General features: G+C 46.4%; 1 long non-coding RNA gene across 1 annotated transcript in view; it reads left to right on the top strand.

Moving 5' to 3' along the window:
• Positions 1 to 24169, top strand: part of LOC117086755 — a 59394-nt gene extending 35225 nt beyond the window's left edge. The window contains exon 4 of the long non-coding RNA XR_004438564.1: positions 24059 to 24169. This is a non-coding gene — a long non-coding RNA (uncharacterized LOC117086755). The remainder of the gene's footprint in view (positions 1 to 24058) is intronic.
• The last annotated feature ends 273 nt before the right edge of the window (positions 24170 to 24442 follow it).

Raw genomic sequence — 24442 nt, 5'->3', positions numbered from 1 at the left:
TCCCAACAATATTTTCCATGAGTTGTGAGGATTCTGAGATCTTTGTTGTGTGTGTGTATATATATATACACACACATATATATACACACACATATATACATATACACGCACATATATACATATATACACACATATATATACACACATATATATACATATATATACACACACATATACATATACACGCACATATACATATATATACACATATATACACACACACACATATATATACATATATATACACACATATATATACACATATATATATACACACATATATATACACATATATATATATGACTTTTTTTTTTTGAGATGGAGTTTCACTCTTGACACCCAGGCTGGAGTGCAATGGTGTGATCTTGGCTCACTGCAACCTCTGCCTCCCGGGTTCAAGTGATTTTCCTGCCTCTGCCTCCCAAATAGCTGGAACTACAGGTGCCTGCCACCACATCCAGATGATTTTTGTAATTTTGGTAGAGACAGGGTTTCACGATGTTGGCCAGGCTGGTCTCACACTCCTGAGCTCAGGTGATCCACCCGCCTCAGCCTCCCAAAGTGCTGGGATTACAGGTGTGAGCCACCATGCCTGCCAGGCCTATATTGTTCATCCGTTTGTTCAACATACAGATATGACCTGTCCAGACAGTGCCACTATATTCACAGAACTCGCAGCCCTGATAGAAACATAGTCACAGGACTCCTTGGCCACCAAGTAGCAGAAGCCCAGCTTTAGCAAGAGTGTGGATATATGGCAAGCATCTTGGAGCTCCTTGCAACACAAGAACGAGGGACACCTATCGTCAGAGCATGCTTGATCCTTTGCTTCTGAACTTTTCCATGCATTGGCTTCCTTCTATTCGCTCTCTTTCTTTCAATCTCCCTCTCCCTTCAAAAATCAACTTCCCTCAGCTCCTGGCTCCACATGGTGAAACATATAGCCGATGTCTCCTCCAAGGCCACCTAAAAAAGGTGAGCACTTTTTTGATGGGGGATACACAACATGCTATTTAGAGCACTGGAAAAGGGCGTTTCACATTTGTGCTGAGACCTGAATGATGTGTCAGCAGGAGGGGAGGTGGAAGACAGGGGTAGGGAGAGGGCGGGTATTTCTTTTTTTTTTTTTTTTTTTTTTTTTTTTTTTGAGGCGGAGTCTCGCTCTGTCGCCCAGACTGGAGTGCAGTGGCCGGATCCCAGCTCACTGCAAGCTCCGCCTCCCGGGTTTACGCCATTCTCCTTCCTCAGCCTCCCGAGTAGCTGGGACTACAGGCGCCCGCCACCTCGCCCGGCTAGTTTTTGTATTTTTAGTAGAGACGGGGTTTCACCGTGTTAGCCAGGAGGGCGGGTATTTCAGGGACGGCATTTGTGAAGGTCCAGACACAAGACAGGAACTGCAAGTGGGCCAGTAGGATGAGAGGGGGTGTATAATGGGGTGGGGCCGGGCAGGTGGTGAACTGAGGGCTGAGGCTGGAGAGGTGAACAGGGGCAGGAACACTGGAGCCCTATGGGCTGTTTTAAGTTAAGTAAGGACCAGATATAATCAGATTTGGCTAATTTTCATCTGCTGAAAAAAGTTTATAAGAGAAACTATGGGTGTAAGGAATGATCAAAACAAACTATGTAAAATAAGTTCTGTTTTCTTTTTTCTTTTTTTTTTTTTGAGACGGAGTCTCGCTCTGTCGCCCAGGCTGGAGTACAGTGGCCGGATCTCAGCTCACTGCAAGCTCCGCCTCCCGGGTTTACGCCACTCTCCTGCCTCAGCCTCCCGAGTAGCTGGGACTACAGGCGCCAGCCACCTTGCCCGGCTAGTTTTTTGTATTTTTTAGTAGAGACGGGGTTTCACTGTGTTAGCCAGGATGGTCTCGAACTCCTGACCTCGTGATCCGCCCGTCTCGGCCTCCCAAAGTGCTGGGATTAGAGGCTTGAGCCACCGTGCCCGGCCTTCTGTTTTCTTATTTGTTTACACCATGTATTTTGTATTCAATGTCCCATGGAAGAAAATATTAGGCCACATCCAGTTACAACTCAGACCTTGCAGTGTGCCTGCCACTTTTCCAGGATGTCAGCTGTCACCAGATTCCTGCTGCACCGCGTGACGGCTAATTTAATCTGTCTAATTTATTGGTTTGGTTCTTTTTTTTTTTTTTTTTTTGAGACAGGAAGTCTCGCTCTGTTGCCCAGGCTGGAGTTCAATTGCATGATCTTGGCTCACTGCAACCTCTGTCTCCTGGGTTTAAGCGATTCTCCTCCCTCAGCCTCCTGAGTAGCTGGGCTTACAGACATGCACCAGCAGGCCCGGCTAATTTTCATGTTTTTAGTAGAGACAGGGTTTCACCATGTTGTCCAGGCTGGTCTTGAACTCCTGACCTCAGGTGACCCACCCGCCTCAGCCTCCCAAAGTGCTGGGATTACAGGCGTGAGCCACCATGCCCAGCTGGTTCTTCATTTCTGGACAAAAGTTGTGTTCCTGGTGGATTTGGTGATTCCTTCTTTTCCTGATCTATTACACTATTTCATCAAATCAGTCAACAATATGTTGTCCTTTTAAGTAACTCCAGTTGACTTGTAATACTGATAGCAGTCCTGTGGCATCGCATTTCCTTCTAGGGTAGCAAATTGAAAAGTATATTTCAATTTTCTAATTATGAGAAATATTTTTCAAAGCCATTTATTTATTAAAATCATAAGTGCATAGTAAGGCTATGTTTTAATGTGATTTTATGGTTTTAAAGAGCATTTTAAGACCTGTTTTGTTTTTTTTTGTTTTTTTTTGTTTTTTTGAGGCGGAGTCTCGCTCTGTCGCCCGGACTGGACTGCAGTGGCCGGATCTCAGCTCACTGCAAGCTCCGCCTCCCGGGTTTACGCCATTCTCCTGCCTCAGCCTCCCGAGTAGCTGGGACTACAGGCGCCCGCCACCTCACCCGGCTAGTTTTTGTATTTTTAGTAGAGACGGGGTTTCACCGTGTTAGCCAGGATGGTCTCGATCTCCTGATCTCGTGATCCGCCCGTCTCGGCCTCCCAAAGTGCTGGGATTACAGGCTTGAGCCACCGCGCCCGGCCTAAGACCTGTTTTGTTAAAAAAAATTCTTATTCTGGCCACTGGCCAAAATGCCCATGTTAGTCTTGTTTTCTTTTTAGCCATTGAAGGCCACCAGGAATTAGCTGGGCCTTGTGGCATGCACCTGCGGTCCCAGCTACTCTGGAGGCTGAGGTGGGAGGATTGGTTGAATCTGGGAGGTCAAGACTGCAGTAAGCTATGATGGTGCCACTGCACTCCACACTCCAGGCTGGGTGACAGAGCAAGACCCTGTCTTAAAAACAATCAATTGCCGGGCGCGGTGGCTCACGCCTGTAATCCCAGCACTTTGGGAGGCCGAATTGGGTGGATCACCTGAGGTCAGGAGTTCGAGACCAGACTCAGCATGGAGAAACCCTGTCTCTACTAAAAATACAAAATTAGCCGAGCATAGTGGTGCATGCCTGTAATCCCAGCTACTCAGGAGGCTGAGGCAGGAGAATTGCTTGAACCTGGGAGGCAGAGGTTACGGTGAGCCAAGATGGCACCATTGCATTCCAACCTGGGCAAGAAGAGTGAAACTCCTGTAATCCCAGCACTTTGGGAGGCGAAGGTGGGCGGATTCCTTGAGGTCAGAAATTCGAGACCAGCCTGGCCAACATGGTGAAACCCCATCTCTTTAAAAATAGAAACATTAGCTGGACGTGGTGGCGGGCACCTGTAATCCCAGCTACTTGGGATTGGTATTGGGAGGCTGAGGCAGGAGAATCACTTGAACCCAGGAGGTGGAGGTTGCAGTGAGCCAAGATTGCGCCATTGCACTCTAGCCTGGGCAACAGAGCGAGACTGTCTGAAAAACAAAACAAGAAAGGCCACTAGGATTAAAATGCAATTTATGTCTCAGAAGAAATAAGAATAATCCATCCCATCCCCTGGCATTCTCTTTTCATCAGATCAAATCTAGTGATCGGTCTGGTCCATATCCCCTCGAGCAGCCTAGTTAACCCCTGATTGCAGGCACTCCTTCATCTCTAGCTGGCCCTAGAATCACAGGCTTCCCTTTTTCCTAGACCTTTCCCCTTGCTCCCTGAGGTGAGAAGGCCAAGGGGAAGAAAAGAACCTGCTCTATCATTTAGTAAGCTTGCACTGGTAGCCGAAGCCAGGAACACAGGCTTCTAGCAGCCTGTCCTTCAGACGTTCACCCAGGTCCTCAGTAGACTAGCCCTCATCGCAGTGCAGGCTTCAGAACAACAGGCTCCTGGAGAAGTTGGCTTGTGAAAGGCAAGTGTCAGGAAGAAGGAAGCTGGTCTGAAGTCACAGAGCATCTTTGGATGAGAGAGGAGGGTGCAGAGGCTTGGGCAGATCTGACATTCTTCACATCTGACTTCTCACATAGTTGGTGTTGTAATTGTGACTTCAAAAGGCCATTCCACCGTTCTATCAATCCAGCTGCTTCAGGATGATGGGGAACATGGTAAGACCAGTGAATTCCATGAGCATGAGCCCACTGCCACTTCTTTCTTTCTTTTTTTTTTGAGTCGAAGTCTTGCTCTGTCACCCAGGCTGGAGTGCAGTGGCGTGGTCTCGGCTCACTGCAAGCTCCGCCTCCTGGGTTCATGCCATTCTCCTGCCTCAGCCTCCCGAGTAGCTGGGACTACAGGCGCCCGCCACCACGCCTGGCTAATTTTTTGTATTTTTAGTAGAGATGGGGTTTCACCGTGTTAGCCAAGATGGTCTCGATCTCCTGACCTCATGATCCGCCTACCTCGGCCTCCCAAAGTGCTGGGATTACAGGCACGAGCCACCGCGCCTGGCCTGCACTGCCACTTCTTTACCCATAAAGCGAGTACCTGGGTCAGAGGCAATGCTGTGTGGAATTCCGTGATGGTACATAAGGCATTCTGTGAGTCCACGGATGGTAGTCTTGGCAGAAGCGTTGCGAGCAGGACAGGCAAACCCATATCTTGGCCTGCATGAGCCCTGCATCCACTCACACTTACATTCTTCCTATACATCCTTTCCTCATGCTGGAATCCATGCTGGGGCTTACCTTTGGAACTCTACATGGTTGTACACCACACGGATGAGAGGTGACCTCAGGGGCTGGTGCACCCCGTCACCCTGGGCATACATTATTCTACAAGCAGTGGATGAGGTTTCACCATCCCCTTCTCTCTAGGCCCGTCCCTTCTCCACTCCAGCTTCTCTACATCATGTTTTACACGATAATCCCTTGAAGGTTCAACACTGATTTTTTTTTTTTTTAAGCCTGAAGAAAAACACATTTTCTCTCCTCTTTCATTTTTAGTTATCAAAACACTGAAGCATTTGATTTGAAAGCAAAACAAAAAGCAAACACATGAGGCCAAATTATGCCTTCCATGGACAGGAACTGTGCGTGCAGATTAGAACTGAGTTGGTTCCCAGGAAGAAAATGACACAGATTTTTAAGAACAGAGAGAGGAGAAAAGTAGTTCAAATTTTTCAACTTTCAACCCTGTCATTGTCCTTTTAAAACTCTTACTGTCAGTATTTGGTGAAGTCTGCAAGGCCGTGAATACTGAACTCACGCTCTGGGTAAAATAAGGAGCTTAGCATTTGAGAAAGTGTGGCTGAACTTTGTCTCCCTAAAGACAAGGTAGAGAGAGTCAATTACTTTTATTTCTTATTTCAAATCAAGGCTAATGGATCACCAAGTAACACTGCCATTTTGATGGGTGGAATCATTCAAATTTGATCATAAGAAACTAAGGTTTAGAAAAGTATTTTTTGCTTTCTTTTTTTTTTTTTTTTGACGGAGTCTGGCTCTGTCGCCCAGGCTGGAGTGCAGTGGCCGGATCTCAGCTCACTGCAAGCTCCGCCTCCTGGGCTTACGCCATTCTCCTGCCTCAGCCTCCCGAGTAGCTGGGATTACAGGCGCCTGCCACCTCGCCCAGCTAGTTTTTTGTATTTTTTAGTAGAGACGGGGTTTCACCATGTTAGCCAGGACGGTCTCGATCTCCTGACCTCGTGATCCGCCCGTCTCGGCCTCCCAAAGTGCTGGGATTACAGGCTTGAGCCACCGCACCCGGCCTTTTTTGCTTTCTTAAACATTTTTTTTTTTTTTAAAGACAGGGTCTTGGCCGGGCGCGGTGGCTTGACACCTGTAATCTCAGCACTTTGGGAGGCTGAGGTGGGCGGATCACCTGAGGTTGGGAGTTTGAGACCAGCCTGACCCACACAGAGAAACCCAGTCTCTCCTAAAAATACAAAATTAGCTGGGCTTGGTGGCGCATGCCTATAATCCCAGCTACTCAGGAGGCTGAGGCAGGAGAATCGCTTGAACCTGGGAGGTAGAGGTTGTGGTGAGCCATGATCACACCATTGCATTCCAGCCTGGGCAACAAGAGTGAAACTCCCTCTGGAAAAAAAAAAAAAGAAAAAAAAGACAGGATCTTGTTTTGTTGCCTAGGCTAGAGTGCAATGGAGTGGTCACAGCTCATTGCATCCTCTGCGCTCAAGTGATCCTCCTGCCTCAGCCTCCCAAGTAGCTGGGACCATAGGCACACACCACCACACCACCTAATCGAAAAATATTTTAATGAGACATTCTTTCTTTCTGAATCAAAACTAGAAGAACTAAGGACACAGTCGTTTAAGCAATTTTTTTTCCTCCCACCAGTATTGACCAAGTGCCTACTATGTCTGTATTCGTTTTCTGTATGTGCCCTAACAAACGACCACAAACTTGGTGACTTAAAACAACAGAAATTTATTTTCTCACAGTTCGGGAGGTCAGAAGTCCAAAATCAAGGTGTTAGTGGGGCCACCCTCTATCAGAAGAGTCCTTCCTGGCCTCTCCCAGCTTTTGGTGCCTCCATTGGCTTTGGCTGGGGGCTGCATCATGCCACACTCTGCCTCCATCTTCACATGGCCTTCTCCTCTGTCCGTGCACCTCTCTTCTTTTGTCTCTTACAAGGACGCTTGTCATTGGGTTTAGGGCCCATCCAGATAATCCAGGACGATCCCATCTTAATTATAGCTGCCAAGGCCCTTTTCCCAACTAAGATCATCTTCACAGATGTTGGGGTGTGGGAAAATCTTTTTGGGGCTACTGTAATATATAAACCACCACAGTGTTGAAACACTGCACCTGCTACTGTGCAGCGAAGGCAGCTGTGTTCTCAGGGTCACAGCTGAGAGTGTGTGTTGGCGTCAGAAACAGATGTAAGCGTGTCTACATTCAGAGTGGGGGATGCATTCTGGAGGGGCTTCTCTCAACAGTTTATAGATGGGACACCACCTGATCTGGGCCTTTGGTAGGATTTTTGTTTTATTTTTCAAAAATATATGTTCAATGCAGACATTTAGAAGTTACAGACAAGCAAAACACGAAGCAGAATGCAGTCATTTATATTTCTACCACTTAGAGATAAGTTCTATAAAATCAAAATACTTGTTATACCAGGGAGCCAAATTTGAGGCGAAGTTCCCTGCGCTCCTTCACAAGCATATTGAAGAACCTCTAGGTTCTTCTAGGCTGGGACGTGGCAGGCCCTCTGAAATGTAGAAGTGTGGATGAATTCCTGGTGGCTTCTTGGAATTATCTGCCCAGGACAGGAGACCAGTTAGGAAGAGCTAACATAAACCAGCCAAGTTGTAACACGAGCCTGAAATAGGGAGAGAGAGTGGAAATGAAAAAGAGGCAGGCGATAATAAAAATGATAGTGCACGTTTATTGAGTGCTTTTGATGCACCAGGGTCTGTTCTCAGCACTTGACATGTATAGTAAAACCAAGTGATAAATCAATATCCCATAAAACACGATTGGCTATTGGTAATTATCTCCCGGCCTCTGCCTGCTCTCATTCTCATATGGGAGCTGAAAAAATTCCTGTTCTTTTCAAGGAAGGCCCTTTATAATCCACAGTTCTGAGGTTAACCTTGATCCTAGCCCCTCCCTTTCCCACTTCTTACCAACTTTTTTTTTTTTTTTTGAGATGAAGTTGCGTTCTTGTCACCCAGGTTAGAATGCAATGGTGCAATCTTGGCTCACAACAACCTCTACCTCCCTGAGTTCAAGTGATTCTCCTGCCTCAGCCTCCCAAGTAGGGATTACAGGGGCCCCCTACCACATCAGGCTAATTTTTGTGTTTTCAGTAGAGAGGGGGTTTCACCATGTTGGCTAGGCTTGTCTTGAACTCCTGACCTCAGGTAATCCACCTGCCTTGGCCTTCCAAAGTGCTGGGATTACAGGTGTGAGCCACTGCACCCGGCCTCCCACCAACTTTCAAATTTAATTTCCAGAGGCTGTGCTCTCCTGCTCTGCCCACCGGTGTCACTGCTTCCTCCCACTCCTGTCCCTTCCCCGCAGCTGAGGGTAGAGGAACAGGAGAGAGATGGTGAGGGCATTGTTTCTCATCAGTTGCACACAGTGTAGGTTTATCTTTACTTTTGTGCTTTTTATGACAAAATAGACTGACCAAAAATCCTGTTTTTCATTAACCTTGCCTTAACACAAACCCACCTTTTATGCCACTGAATTTTTTAGGTCATGCTTATCACTGATGTGTTAGGAAAGGGTTATAGTGTATTATAGGGTAGAAACTACTGTTTCCTCTCGTTTTATAGGCGAGTTAACTGAGACAAAGAGATCTCAAGTAATCAGTTCAAGGGTCCACAGCTGATAGTGGCATAACCAGAATTCAAACCAGGCAGCCTGATTCTATAGTTTGTAAAGTTGAGACCGATACCGCAGAGAGGACAAATTGCCCCTTGTCATACCTCCCAGAGATAACCTCTAATTATGCTCATGTATACAGATGTCCCTGACTTATGATGGTTGGACTTACGACTTTACAGTGGTGTGAAAGCCATATGCATTCACTATTTTCCTTGACTTACGATGGGGTTACCTCTGGAGAAGCCCATTGTAAATTGAAAATATCCCAAGTTGAAAACAGACTTTCAACTTAAATTTTCAATTTAAGATGGCCTTATCAGGTTGCAGCCCCATCCTACATTTGGAGACATGTTATTCTTTTTTTATTCCTAACTTCACTTTATCACTGTTCTTCCCAACACACTTATTTTTTGATCAAGAGATGACTTATATTTCTTGGCCCACTTAAGTTTCTCCCAATCTCTTAGCATCTTTCTTGTTCTATTTCCTTTGCCTACACAGCCTAGATTGCATGTTTTATCATCTCTACCTTTCCCAGGTATTAGTTTTTTTGTTTGTTTGTTTTTTCAAGACAGAGTCTTGCTCTGTCACACACGCTGGAGTACAGTAGTGCTATCTCGGCTCACTGCAACTTCTGCCTCCTGGGTTCAAGTGATTTTCCTGCCCATCTCCCAAGTAGCTGGGATTACGGTTGGGCACTACAACGCCCAGCTAATTTTTGTGTTTTTAGTACAGATCAGGGTTTCACCATGTTGGCCAAACTGGCCTCAAACTCCTGACCTCAAATGATCCACCCACCTCATCCTCTCAAAGTGCTGGGATTACAGGTGTGAGCCACCGCACCCAGCCTCCCAGGTATTAGTTTTTTTTTTTTTTTTTTTTGAGATGGAGTCTCGCTCTGTTGCCCGGGCTGGAGTGCTGTGGCTGGATCTCAGCTCACTGCAAGCTCTGCCTCCCGGGTTTATGCCATTCTCCTGCCTCAGCCTCTCGAGTAGCTGGGACTACAGGCGCCCGCCACCTCGCCCAGCTAGTTTTTTGTATTTTTTAGTAGAGACGGGGTTTCACCATGTTAGCCAGGATGGTCTCGATCTCCTGACCTCGTGATCCGCCCGTCTCGGCCTCCCAAAGTGCTGGGATTACAGGCTTGAGCCACCGCGCCTGGCCGGTATTAGTTTTTAAGCTGGGATACCAATTGCAGCTTAGGCTAGATCACGGTGTTGAAAACTTGAAAGCATTCTCTGGTGCTAGCCTCCTTTTTTTCGAGACGGAGTTTCACTCTTGTCACCTAGGCTGGAGTGCAATGTCATGATCTCTGCTCACTGCAACCTCTGCCTCCCACGTTCAAGTGATTCTCCTGCCCCAGCCTTCTGAGTAGCTGGGATTACAGGGGCCCACAACCACGCCTGGCTAATTTTTGTATTTTTAGTAGAGATGGGGTTTCACCACGTTGGTCAGGCTGGTCTCAAACTCCCGATCTCAGTTGATCCACTCACCTTGGCCTCCCAAAGTGTTGGGATTACAGGCGTGAGCTACTGTGCCCAGCCTCAAGCTAGAGGTTTCTAAAACCCACCATCATCAGACTTTTGCCCATATCCATATATAACCTATATTATTATTTACTATTATTTACCTAATGTTTTCTTCTTTCAATCATCTCACATTTTTAAAGTGAATTTATTTAACAAAATACCACCTTCCTAATTGAACATGGGTTAGACAGCATGAGCATTTATCTTAATATGTGTGATAATGGATAATGATTTTGTGGAAGAATATTATTGTTTTCTGAAATTGCATGTTAAGGTATTTCAGGAGAAAAGTGTCACAATGTCTGTAATTTAGTTTTAAGTTGTTGGACAAAAAACAAATTATAGATGAAATTGTAAAGAATGGTTGAATCTCTGTGGTGAGGACATGGTTATTATTGTACTATTCTTCCTGTTTTTTGTTTTGAAAAATTTTAAGATTAAAAAATAAAAGGACCCTTCTTTTTGCCAATATAAATGGAAATGTTCTATCACTTGCTATACGGAGAAGATAACTCTAAAAAGAAACATGTTGAAAAACAGTGTCTTTACATTCTAGCTAGATAACATTGCCTGATCAAAGGCACTGCACCTATTCTTTTTGCAAATAAAAGGATTTTTTTTTTTCCCTCCCAGGCCTGGTGGCTCACGCCTGTAATCTCAGCACTTTGGGAGGCTGAGGAAGGCAGATCACTTGAGGTCAGGAGTTTGAGACTAGCCTGACCAACATGGTGAAACCCCATCTCTACTAAAAATACAAAAATTAGCTGGGCCTGGTGGTGAGCTCCTATAATCCCAGCTACTTGAGAGACTGAGGGAGGACAATCGTTTGAAGGCACAGGCTGCAGTGAACCCCGAGTGCGCCATTGCACTCCAGGCTGGGTGGCAGAGTGAGACTTTGTCTGTTTTGTTTGTTTGTTTGTTTTTGATTGTTTTTTGAGATGGAGTGTCGCTCTGTCGCCCAGCTGGAGTGCAGTGGTGTGATCTTGGCTCGCTGAAACCTCCACCTCCCGGGTTCAAGCGATTCTTCTGCCTCAGCCTCCGGAGTAGCTGGGATTACAGGTGCTTACCACCACACCTGACTAATTTTTATATTTTCAGTAGAGACGGGGTTTCACTATATTGGCCAGGCTGGTCTCAAACTCCTGACCTCATGATCTGCCTGCCTCTGCCTTCCAAAGTGCTAGGATTACAGGTGTGAGCCACTGGACCCTGCCTATACTTTATAATTTTTAGCCTTCAATCCCTTCATCCAAATTCAGCCACAAAAACCTGAAGACATTAAATAACAGATAAAGCTGGGCATTGTGATGAGCCTGTAGTCCCAGCTACTCTGGAGGCTGAGGCAGGATGATCCCCTGAGCCCAAGAGTTCAAGGTCAGCCTGGGCAACATAGCAAGACCTTGTCACAAAACAGAACCAAACCAAACCCCCCCAGAAAAAAAAAAAAAAAAACCCACAGAAGCCGGCCGTGGTGGCTCATGTCTCTAATCCCAACACTTTGGGAGGCTGAGGAGGACGGATTACTTGAGGACAGGAGTTGGAGACCAGCCTGGTCAACATGGCAAAATCCTGTCTCTACAAAAAATACAAAAATTAGCCAGGCGTGGTGGTGTGCACCAGTAGTCCCAGCTACTCGGGAAGCTGAGGCAGGACAATTGTTTGAGCCTAGGATGCAGAGGTTGCAGTGAGCTGAGATCACACCATTGCACTCCAGGCTGGGCCACAACTTTCCCATTTCCTAGCTTTGTTCTTTTTCCTTTGTAGTTTGCCATGCCCTAGAAGGGAGTGGATTTCCTGAGGAAGTGATTGAAGTCTTCATCTCCTTTCCTCCTTACACTATTGATTGTTGCCATCTGGCAGTGGAGGAAAGTCAAATAGACAGTGATTTCAGTGCCTATCCACTCCTCAGATACTCCATTTGAGGTTTTTCTTTGTCTCATCAGTGGTAGGGTACACAATGTGGTAAGTTGTATTTTGTAAAAATACGTTCTTTTTTTGTTTTTTCCTTTTTCTTTTTCTTTCTTTCTTTCTTTCTTTTTTTTTTTTTTGATGCAGTTTCACTCTTGTTGAGTGAAACAAGCCTGGAGTGCAGTGGTGCCATCTCGGTTCACTGCAACCTCTGCCTCCTGGGTTCAAGCGATTCTCCCGCCTCAGCCTCCAGAGTAGCTGGGGTTACAGGCATGTGCCACCATGTCCGGCTAACTTTGTATTTTTAGTAGAGATGGGGTTTCACCATGTCAGTCAGGCTGGTCTTGAGCTCCTGATCTCAGGTGATCCACTCACCTTGACTTGCCAAAGTGCTGGGATTGCAGGTGTGAGCCACTGTGCCTGGCCACGTTCTTTCCTCTTTATACTTATTAACCCTTGATGATTACATGGTAATGTTGCACTGAGTTATATCTTTGGTATCTGTTTATATGATACCTAATCCCTGTAGTTAAAGTTAATAATGATATGAAAAAATAGTCCTGCCGGGCAAGGTGGCTCATGCCTGTAATCTCAGCACTTTGGGAAGCTGAGGCAGGAGGATCACTTGAGCTCAGGGCTTCAAGACCAGCTTGGGCAACAAAGTGAGACCCTTGTCTCTACAAAAAATTAGCCAGGCATGGTGGTGCGTGCCTATGATCCCAGCCACTTGGGAAACTGAGGTGGGAGGACAGTTTGAGCCTGGGAGTTTGAGGCTGCAGTGAGCCATGATGGCACCACTGCATTCCAGCCTGGGTGACAGAGCGAGACCCTGTCTCAAAAAGAAAAGAAAAAAAAATTTTTTAGGAGCTTGATGACCCACGTCTTGCAAAAGGGTACTGCTATCAAGATGACAATTTTACACAATCAGATTCTGCCTGTACTTCCTCTCATGCCAACCACCAAAAATAGAAAACAAAATAATTGAGATAAAGAACATTATCATTCCTTATTACAGTTAATGGCTAGAAGGCTATAGAACCAGCACAGAGTGCACCCTGAAATCTAGGCCCGTGGAAGAAAAGGTTAGTTTCTGTAAACGAGGCTCAGAAAATGGATAGAAGTAGCTGTAACTCATCCTCCTCTGTGATTTGGAGATAGCTTACTTTTAAAATTAAAGTGCCAGGAAGCAACAACCCTAAAATGTAACTAATGTCAGATAAGATGTAATCTAGGAAATTGTAATATGCCCATCATGAGGTAATGTTGTAATGGCAGTAGCCTTTGGTGGCTGATAAGGAATATTGGAAAAGGTGCCGGAGTGAGAGAGTGACAGTCTCCAGTTTCTCCAGCAGCGACCAGGGCAGGCATACCCTGACTGTCCAGTTACGTGTTCTCTTCTGGTTGGCAGCTGGACGGCTGCGTGGTGGAGGATGGAGAATCGGGCACTCACAGCCAGAAGCTATTCCCAAAGACCTCCTGGCTCCTTGTAAACTGGGCCTGTACTCTGCCAGCGGTGGGATTGTCTTAATTGGATTTCCTAAGCTAATTTTCCTGCTGGGAGCAGAAAGTGCACAGCAGCTTGGAAGGCAGAAGCAGGTGTGAAAACAGGGTGGTCAGAATCTTGGCCCTACCGACTACAGAATTTGGGGGCAGTTGGCTTCAGTCACCACTCCCAGTGGGCTTCCTCATTTGTAAAATTCAATGACAATATTTCCCTCATGGGGTAATACCTGCGAAATATGCGCCAGGTAATGTAATTGGAAAGCTCAGTGCTCCCCAACTCCACATACCTGGGGATTCCAGTCATTCCGGCATTTCTTTTTCTATGTTAATGAACAAATTTGCACTCTGGTTTTGCTCATTCATTCTTTTTCTCCTTACTCAAATCTGTTTATGCAACAGATGTTTTTTTTTTTTTTTTTTTTTTTTTGAGACGGAGTCTTGCTCTGTCACCCGGGCTGGAGTGCAGTGGCCGGATCTCAGCTCACTGCAAGCTCCGCCTCCCGGGTTCACGCCATTCTCCTGCCTCAGCCTCCTGAGTAGCTGGTACTACAGGCGCCCACCACCTCGCCAGGCTAGTTTTTTGTATTTTTAGTAGAGACGGGGTTTCACTGGGTTAGCCAGGATGGTCTTGATCTCCTGACCTCGTGATCTGCCCGTCTCGGCCTCCCAAAGTGCTGGGATTACAGGCTTGAGCCACCGCGCCCAGCCTATGCAACAGATGTTTATAAAGTGAACCTGGGCCACTCCTGTAATCCCAGCAGTTTGGGAGGCTAAGACAGGAGGATCGCTTGAGCCCAGAAGTTCAAGACCAATCTGCGCAACATAGTGAGACCCCCATCTCTACAAAAAATACAAAAATTAGCCGAGCACAGTGGAACGCACCAGCAATCCCAGCTTCTCGAGAGGTTGAGGTGGGAGGCTTGAGCCTGGGAGGTCAAGGCTGCAGTGAATGGTGATTGAACTGCTCTCCAGCCTGGGTGGCAGAATGAGACCCTGTCTCAAAATAAATAAATAAAAATAAAGATAATGTGAACCTGAAGTGAATTTGTGTGGAGGGACTTGAACCCTTGGGGACAGCTCCCTTTCTGGAGGCGAGGAGCCACCGTGTAACTTGAGTCAAACTTGACCATGCTCAAATGAGATGAAGGCCTTTGGTCACTGTCAGGCATCAGAGGGTACAGATTCCTCAGGCCTGACTTCCTTCTGGAAGACTTTTTGAACATCTTGGCCCTTACTCTGTGATTTCCGTGAACTCTGCACACTTCCAGCAGAGGCAGGACAGGGTAGGGATGGAGAATGTGGATTCTGTTGCCTGCGTTTGAATTGTCGCCACTGACTGGCAGCCACTTCCTCAGCCTTGTCTGTAAAACGGACATAATCATGTACCCTCCTCATGGAGTTGTTATATAAATGAGGTGATTTTGTGTGTGGAGAGATTAGAACCTTGCCTGAGCCAGGCATGGCAGCATGCACCTGTAGTCCCAGCTACTCCAGAGGCTGAGGTAAGAGGATCATTTGAGTCCAGGAGGTGGAGGCTGCACTGAGCTATGATCGTGCCACTGCACTCCAGCCTGGGCAATGCAGTGAGACCCTTTCTTTAAAAAAGAAAAAAGAAAAAAAAGGCCGGGCACAGTGGCTCAAGCCTGTAATCCCAGCACTTTGGGAGGCCAAGATGGGCAGATCACGAGGTCAGGAGATCGAGACCATCCTGGATAACACGGTGAAACCCCGTCTCTACTAAAAAATGCAAAAAAACTAGCCGGGCGAGGTGGCGGGCGCCTGTAGTCCCAGCTACTCCGGAGGCTGAGGCAGGAGAATGGCGTAAACCCGGGAGGCGGAGCTTGCAGTGAGCTGAGATCCGGCCACTGCACTCCAGCCTGGGCGACAGAGCGAGACTCCGTTTCAAAAAAAAAAAAAAAAAAAGGGAAAAAAAAAGAATTTTGCTGGCACATAGGATATGCTACGTAATGTAAGAGTCAGTGACTGCTGGACTGCATGAAAGTTTTGTTTTTGTAGGCAAAAATGATCTGATGCTGGCAGCTTCGCTTGGTTGAACCTGGTATTTACTGCACTGTGCTGCAACTCTTTGCTTCAGGAAGGCTCACCTCCCTGAGTTGGGGTTGCTGGGAGAGTCTGCTGGCAGTATCTGTGTGTTTCTGCCTTACCCAAGTGACTTCTGTGATTTTGACTTTGGCCCGTTTGGCGATAGAGCAAGCAACGGTGTCATTACTATGTCATGCCCAGCATAATCTCATGCGCAGGGTGGTGGTAGGAGCAAGCAGGCCAGTTTAGGAGGGTCTGGCAGATCCTGCTGCTGTGGGGGAGAATGCCCTGGGTCATTTAGCCGACAGGGAGGTTGGCCCTGGCAGGAGGCCAGGTCACCACGCCAGGCTGTCCCTCGAGTACATAATCCCCGCTCTGTGCTCCCTGTCAGCTGCCTGATGGTTGCTCACCAAGGGCAGACTCTTATCTGGAAGCAGTCATCCTGACCTTGCAGTTTGTCACCTCAAGCCTCATGACCAGCGATGTGAAAATGTCACTCTGAGTCGGATATCCAGTACAGGCGTTCCTCTGACTCATTGCGCTGCAGTCCAGGCCTATACCTCTTGGGCCAGGCAAACTGATGGACAGTCATTAAAAAAAAGAAAAAGGAAAAAAGGAAAAAATAGAGTTTATTTTTATATTTATTTATTTATCTTTATTTTTATTTTTTTTTGAGATAGAGTCTCGTTCTGTCCCCCGGGCCAGAGTGTAGTGGCGCGATCTTGGCTCACTGCAACCTCTGACTCCCGGGTTCCAGCAATTCTACCACCTTTTATTTATTTATTTATTTATTTATTTGAGGCAGAGTTTTGCTTTTGTTGCCCAGGCTGGAGTGCAATAGCGCTATCTCAGCTCACAGCAACCGCCACCTCCCAGGTTCAAGCGATTCTCCTGCCTCAGTCTCCCGAGTAGCTGGGATTCCAGGCACATGCCACTGTGCCTGGCTAATTTGAATTTTTAGTAGAGACAGGGTTTGTCCATGTTGGTCAGGCTGATCTTGAACTCCCAACCTCAGGTGATCCGCCTGCCTTGGCCTCCCAAAGTGCTGGGATTACAGGCGTGAGCAAATGTGCCTGGCCTCTACCACCATTTAAAGGATGATTTTTAATTTTATTTTTACTTTTAATTTTTGGAGACAGTGTCTCATTCTGTTGCCCAGGCTGGAGTGCAGTGGCATGATCATGGTTCACTGTAGCCTCGACCTGCTGGGCTCGAGAGATCCTCTCACTTCAGCCTCCCGTGTAGCTGGGACCACAGGTATGCATCACTACACCTGGCTAAATTCTAGTTTTAAATTTTTTTGTAGAGATAGGTTCTTCCTGTGTTGCCCAGGCTGGTCTCGAACTCCTGCGCTCAAACGACCCACCCAACCTGGCCTCCTAAAGTGTTGGGATTACAGGCGTGAGCCATCACAGCTGGCAAAATAGAGTTTAAATGGAAAACTTTTTGTTTTGCTCAAGGGAACACACACTGGATAGGCCTTTACTTACAGACACTGAGGAACTGCCAGTCATGACGTGAGCTTGTCAGGGCTAAGGAGAAGCCTGACGCAGTAGTGCAGTGGGCTCTGCAACTCTGCTTGGCACCCACATATTCATCCCTAGAGAGCAAGAGCATCTTATTCATCTTTTGCATCTGCAGTGCCAAGTACTGTATTTGGTGTAAAACACGTAATTAATAAATATTTACTGACTGACCCAAGAGCAGGTACTCAGTAATTACTTGTTGGTTGTCACCTGTGACCTCTGGCATCATTACCTTCTTCTCCCTTGACCTGGACCCTGGCAATTCTTGGGTGTGTGGCCATGGGAACCGAAGGGTAGCTGGGTTGTACTTTCTCTCAATTCGTGGACCAACATTCTCCAAGCATGTGACGCTCAGAGACTTGACTTGGGGCTTCATGTCTCCTCTCCTGAGGCCACTATGGCAGCGGTACAGAGTTTCGATCCTTGGCTGTCAGGAAGGTAGGGGACTGGGAAAAATGAGAGAAGGGCCCATCTCAGCCTGGCCTCCACTCGCTGACGCCCTTCTCCTAACATACTCCTTCCAATTCCATGTTTATAAGGAATGGAACCATTCATTCTTCCAGCAGGTGTTTATTGAGCTGCTCATATGTGTGCCTGACTCTATATGGAGTTAAACAGAAATGCCCTGTGCTGGCTTGTGGCGGCCAAGCGTTCATAGCAACCTTGCTTTTTGATGCTTCAATGGTGGCTCTTCCTAGTTGTAAAAGAAAGAAAAAAAAGAAAGAAATGCCCTCTGTTCTTAGAGCACTTTTAGCCTAGAATGAATGAACTTTGGTTTTGAGAAGTTAAAGGAGCCCATATAGAGTAATGGGGATGGGTGTGGAGAGGTAGTGGAACAAAGCAAATAAAAACTGTCCCCAACAACCCCTGACAAGGAGAAGAGCAGCACATGCATTAATCATTCTGTGCTTATCATCCTCAACTTCAATATTTCTAAACTTGTCTGTTTCTAGATTTTAGCTCTGGTAGATATTTGAAATAGTCATTTTTTTGTTTGTTTAATAGTCAATATTTTTAGTTAAAAGTACTTTGTGTCTTTTCTTAAAAAAGTAGAGATGCGGCTGGGCGCGGTGGCTCAAGCTTGTAATCCCAGCACTTTGGGAGGCCGAGGCGGGCGGATCACGAGGTCAGGAGATCGAGACCATCTTGGCTAACACGGTGAAATCCCGTCTCTACTAAAAATACAAAAACTAGCCGGGCGAGGTGGCGGGCGCCTGTAGTCCCAGCTACTCGGGAGGCTGAGGCAGGAGAATGGCGTAAACCCGGGAGGCGGAGCTTGCAGTGAGCTGAGATCCGGCCACTGCACTCCAGTCCGGGCGACAGAGTGAGACTCCGCCTCAAAAAAAAAAAAAAAAAGGTAGAGATGCACCAACATGGCACAAGTATACATATGTAACAAACCTGCACATTATGCACATGTACCCTAGAACTTAAAGTATAATAATAATAATAAAAAAGAAAAAAATTAGCAGAATAATAATTGGAGGCATTTAAGAATGTATTCTTCTTCCCCGTAACAATATATAATCCTGATGTGACAATGAGGCTACTATTAACCTAAACAATAATTAAAAAGAGAAATTATCAGGAAAAAAAAAAAAGTAGAGATGGTCTGGTGCAGTGGCTCACACCTATATTCCCAACATTTTATGGGGCCAAGGTGGGCGGATCACTTGAGGTCAGGAGTTCGAGACCAGCCTGGCCAACATGATGAAACCCTGTCTCTACTGAAAATACAAAAATTAGCCGGGCATGGTGGTGGGTGCCTGTAATCCCAGATATTCAGGAGGCTGAGGCAAGAGAATCTCTTGAACCTAGGAGGCGGATGTTACAGTGAGCCGAGATTGTGCCACTACACTCCAGCCTAGGTGACAGAGTAAGACTCCATCTAAAAAAAATAAATAAAAGGAGAGACAGTGTTTCGCTATGTTTGCCTAGGCTGGTCTTGAAGTCCTGAGCTCAAGCAATCCACCCACGTGGGCCTCCCAAAGTGCTGGGATTATAGGCGTGAACCACTGCATTCAACCTGAAAGTGATACAGGGGTTAAGAAGTTAGTGAAGGTACAGCAGTCCTTGGTAAGGTTTCCCTTTTTAATGAAAAGCAGCCCCCAGATCATTTTCTAACAAACATCAGCCTATAAAAATCAAGCTGCAGACACAGATGCTGGTAGTTGTGCCAATCATGCTCCAAATGATGGCCCCATCTTCCCTTCTGTCTCTGCCAGTCTTGTGTACAGTAAGGAGCAGACGAGATGGCGCTGGTCAAGTGGAAAGTTAATTTGCATAATAAGATTAGGGTGGGGCGGCCAGGCTTCCCTGTGCTATGTAAACGTCACACCTGATCCAACCAATCTGTGGGCCCTAAGGAAATCAGACACCTCCTCCTCAAGCCTGCCTATAAAATCTGGGGCATCTACAACTAGCTGGTCTTTCCCTTTCAGAAGCCCTTCTCTTTCACTAGAGAGAAAGCTGTTCTCCTTTCTCTTTATTTTGCCTATTAAACCTCCACTCCTAAACTCCTAAAGTGTGTTCACGTCCTAAATTTTCTTGGTGCAAGATGACAAACCCTGGGTATTTACACCAGAAAATGAAGCCACTTCAAAAGCACTTTGGGCCGGGTGCAGTGGGCCATACCTGTAATCCCAGCACTTTGTGGGGCTGAGGTGGGCGGAACACCTGAGGTCAAGAGTTCCAGACCAACCTGGCCAACATGGTGAAACCCCGTCTCTACTAAAAATACAAAACATTAGCCGGGCGTGGTGGCACATGCCTGTAGTCCCAGCTACTTGGAAGACTGAGGCAGAATCGCTTGAACCCAGGAGGTGGAGGTTGCAGTGAGCCAAGATTGCGCCACTGCACTTTGGAGCATATTTACCCCTCTACCAAAATTCATACATTGAAACTCTAGCTCTCAATGTGACTGTGTTTGGAGATAGCACCTTTAAGGAGGTAGTTAAGGTTAAATGAGATCACAAGGGTGTGTTCTTAATCTGATAGGACTGATTGGTGTCCTTGTGCGCTGGAAGAGAGGGTGCGCTGGCATATGCCTGTAATCCCAGCACTTTGAAAGGCCAGGGTGAGAAGGCTAACTTGAGCCCACGAGGTGGAGAACAGCCTGGGCAACATAGCAAGATCTCCATCTTTACAAAAAATTCGAAAGAAAAATTAGCCTAGTTAATTTTTCTCACAGCTACTTGCGAGACTGATTGAGGTGAGAGGATCGCTAGAGTTTAGGAGGTTGAGGCAGCAGTGAGCTATGATTGTGCCATTGCACTCCAGCCTGTGTGACAGAGACCTTGTCTCCAAAACAAAAAGAAGAGGCAGGGATACCAGGAATTCCTGTGTACACAGGAAGGACCACGTGAAGACGTAGAGCGAAGGCCCCCATCTTGCAAACCAGGAACAGGAGAGCTGGAAGAAAATACATTTCCGCTGTTTACACCACCCATGCTGTGGTGTGTTCTTATGGGAGCCAGAGCTGACTAATAAAAAATAGCTTTAATTTTTCCTTCAGTTAAGATCCAGAAATAAATAAATTCATAGGTGTCTTCTTCTGTACAAAATTTGTTGAGTTTCAAAAGGTATTTATTAATATCTTTAAGGCCACTCACTCAGCCTAAGTATTCAAGCAGCAGATGCAATTCGAAACCTTCCTAAGAAATGCTAACATTTTCCCCTGGTTTCCCCAATCTCTGAGTCTTTCATAACAAATATGTTTGGAAGTAAAGATGCAATTCCTGCATCTTATATGTATTTGCAGTGGTAATTCATGCTGATCTAATGCATGAGCACAGATTTTATGTATCCACCGTGCTATGGGATCGGGGACGGACACAGGGGAGTTCTAGGTGAATAATGCCCCAGTACTCAAATAGCATCTGTTCCCCAAAGTCAGGCAGCCCAACCCTGCTGCAGGAATTGAGGGGGGCTCCCACACACTGCCTGGTTCTGACTAGCTTCTCTTAATTTAGTTCTCATAGGTGTTGATACATATTTATATAATACTATGTATATTCAATCAGTATTTGTTGAATGGAATTATGTAAATGTGTGCTCACTCATAGTATAAAAATGATGCTGCCGCAAACGGCTCTGCAGTCACACTGTAGGTCTTATCAACACCCTTCTAAGGAACAGGAAGCTATGAAGTATCTGTAGAATCACAGCTTTCATTTGTTGCTGGGGGAAAATATTTATAAGCAGAGATGTAGAATTTCATTTGTTTTGACACGTTGTGGGAGGTGTTCTCAGATAGGTGTTTTGAAAAAGTGTAATGTCATCTCCCATGGATCTTATTTTGGGATCCCCAGAATGTGCAGGGAAAATGAACAGACTGTCTTTAACGACCTCTTTAGCGGCTGGTGGAGCTTCCCTTGCTGCACAGAAAATGTTCAATCGTGTTCTTTCTCTCTCCCTTCTCGCTTTTCCTTATCTTCTTTCTTTTCATCTCCTCTTCCTCTTTCTTCTTCTTCTCCTTTTCTTCTCTTTTGAACACTTTTTGACTTTTCTTTTGTAAAATAAAATAAAATAACCAAACTAGGTGAGTTGTTGGCCAAGTTCAAGGGCAAATGTGTAGTTGACATGAGAGAGTCACCTGTTTAATGATAACTGTTGGGGAAAACTGCCTCTCACTAGGTAAGCTACAAATTGGGAGAAACAATGACTGACAAATGGAAGCATGCGTCTACACAACTTTCCCCTGAACTTTTTTTTTTTTTTTTTTGAGACAGAGTCTTGCTCTGTCCCCGAGGCTGGAGTGCAGTGGCACGATCTCGGCTCACTGCAAGCTCCGCCTCCTGGGTTCATGCCATTCTCCTGCCTCAGCCTCCCGAGTAGCTGAGACTACAGGCGCCCACTACCATGCCCAGCTAATTTTTCTATTTTTAGTAGAGACGGGGTCTCACCGTGTTAGTCAGGATGGTCTCAATCTCCTGACCTCGTGATCCGCCCACCTCAGCCTCCCAAACCACTGGGATTACAGGCGTGAGCCACCGCGCATCCAGCCTTTCCCCTGAACTTTTAGGGGAAGATTTTGTTCCTTCTGTTGGCCTGGCTGGCCTTCAGGCTGATGAGTAGAGCCTTGGCTGATTTAACCTAGCAAGGGGATAAACAACTTAAGCAGGAGAAAGGAGTAGCTCCAGGGACAAGTCCTGGGGCACAGAACTGGGAGTGAAATCACCTCTGCAAAATTATGGCTGAGACAATGAAAGAGATCTAACTTAATCGATTCCATCTTGCTTCTAACCTCCAAACTGTCCATGTTCATTCCTGGGCATAGGCTGAACAAACTTTGGAAGAAACTTAGTTTATAGCTTATAGTGTTTTTTGTTTGTTTTTTTGAGACAGAGTCTCACTCTGTCACCCAGGCTGGAGTGCAGTGGTATGATCTCAGCTCACTGCAACCTCCGTCTCCCGGGTTCAAGCGATTCTCCTGCCTCAGCCTCTCGGGTAGCTGAGACTACAGGTGACTGCCACCATGCCCGGCTAACTTTTGTATTTTTAGTAGAGATGGGGTTTTACCATGTTAGCCAGGCTGGTCTCAAACTCCTTGACCTCAGGTGATCCACCCGCCTTGACCTCCCAAATTGTTGGGATTACAGGCGTGAGCCACCCCACCCAGCCTATAGTTTATAGTTTTTTAAAACAAAGACAGGCCAGGCGCGGTGGCTCACACCTGTAATCCCAGCACTTGGGAGGCCAAGTCAGGCGTCACGAGGTCAAGAGATCAAGACCATCCTGCTAACAAGGTGAAACCCCATCTCTACTAAAAATACAAAAAATTAGCCGGGTGTGGTGGCAGGCACCTGTGGTCCAAGCTACTCGGGAGACTGAGGCAGCAGGAGAATGGCGTGAACCTGGGAGACAGCTTGCAGTGAGCCGAGATCTCGCCACTGCACTCCAGCCTGGGCGACAGAGTGAGACTCCGTCTCAAACGAACAAACAAACAAAGACAATAATAGCCCTTTCCCAAAGCAGACCTCCTTCTTGCCTGGGGACTACATTGCCTTTGTGGGACTCACAGTAGCCACAAGATTAGAAATTATGGTTTAGGAGTCTTGCGGCTGGAGGCTACAAGATTCTGACCCTTCCTAAACTGCTCCTAAGATCAGTGCTTGAGATATTTTGCAGACCCTGCACTTGATGGATCAGCTGGCCCCACCCAGATCAATAAACTGGCTCATCTGATCTTGTGGCCCCACCCAGGAACCAACTCAGTGCAAGAGGACAGCTTCAATTCCCTCTGATTCCATCTCTGACCAATCAGCACTCTTGGCTCACTAACTTCCCCCAGCTCACCAAGTTGTCCTTAAAATGCTCAGGGAGACTGTTTTGAGTAATAATAAAACTCCAGTCTCCCACACTGCTGACTCTGAATGAATTACTCTTTCTCTATTGCAGTTCCCCTGACTTGATAAATTGGCTCTTCTAGGCAGTGGGGAAGGTGAACCCACTGAGCAGTTACAGGAGGGAAGGGGAATGATTATTTTATTTTATTTCATTTCATTTCATTTTTTTTGAGACAAGGTCTTGCTCTGTTGCCCTGGCTGGAGTGCAGTGGCACAATTATAGCTTACTGTAGCCTCAACCTCCCAGGCTCAAGTGATCCTCCCACCTCAGCCTCCTGAGTAGCTGGGCCCACAGGTGTGTGCTGCCACACTCAGCTAATGTTTAAAATTTTTTGTAGGAACTGTCACCTCACCATGTTGCCCAGGCTGGTCTCCAACGCCTGGGCTGCAGTGATCTGCCTTCTTTGACCTCCCAAAGTGCTGGGATGACAGGTGTGAACCACCGCGCATGGTGCAAATGAGGGTCTGGATGGTCTTTGCTCTGTTTCTCTTCAATGTTTTCATTTCTTTTCTTTTTTAAGGAATTTGGGAGGTCAGAATGGAATTTCTCCTGATGAAGCTGTGTTTAGATACTCAGTGGAAATATGAAAGGATTTTTTCCCCTCAATTCAGCTATGGTGCCTTATGCTATGCAAAATAAATGTAAATATACTTAATAGGGTGCCTTGGTCAATAAGGGCCTCAAGAGTTTTCAAGCCTCTGTGTTTACAGATGGATTCAGACTTCTATTGAAGTGGTGACAGCAGTGTATTTTTGCTGCAGGGAGGCCCCATGGTCCCGACTCCCTCAATATCAGGATCTCACAGACCTGCTAATGTCAAGGTAAAGCAAAGAGATTTGGGCTATGTGGAAATTGGAGGCGTGTAGCTCAACTTCTCTACACACAAATTGAACAGGACTCTCTT

This window comes from Trachypithecus francoisi, unplaced genomic scaffold (assembly GCF_009764315.1).
Source record: "Trachypithecus francoisi isolate TF-2019V2 unplaced genomic scaffold, Tfra_2.0 Lachesis_group10, whole genome shotgun sequence".
Classification (NCBI taxonomy): Eukaryota; Metazoa; Chordata; class Mammalia; order Primates; family Cercopithecidae; genus Trachypithecus; species Trachypithecus francoisi.
The sequence above is the reverse complement of the archived record's forward strand: the minus strand, read 5'-3'. Positions and strand labels throughout refer to the sequence as shown.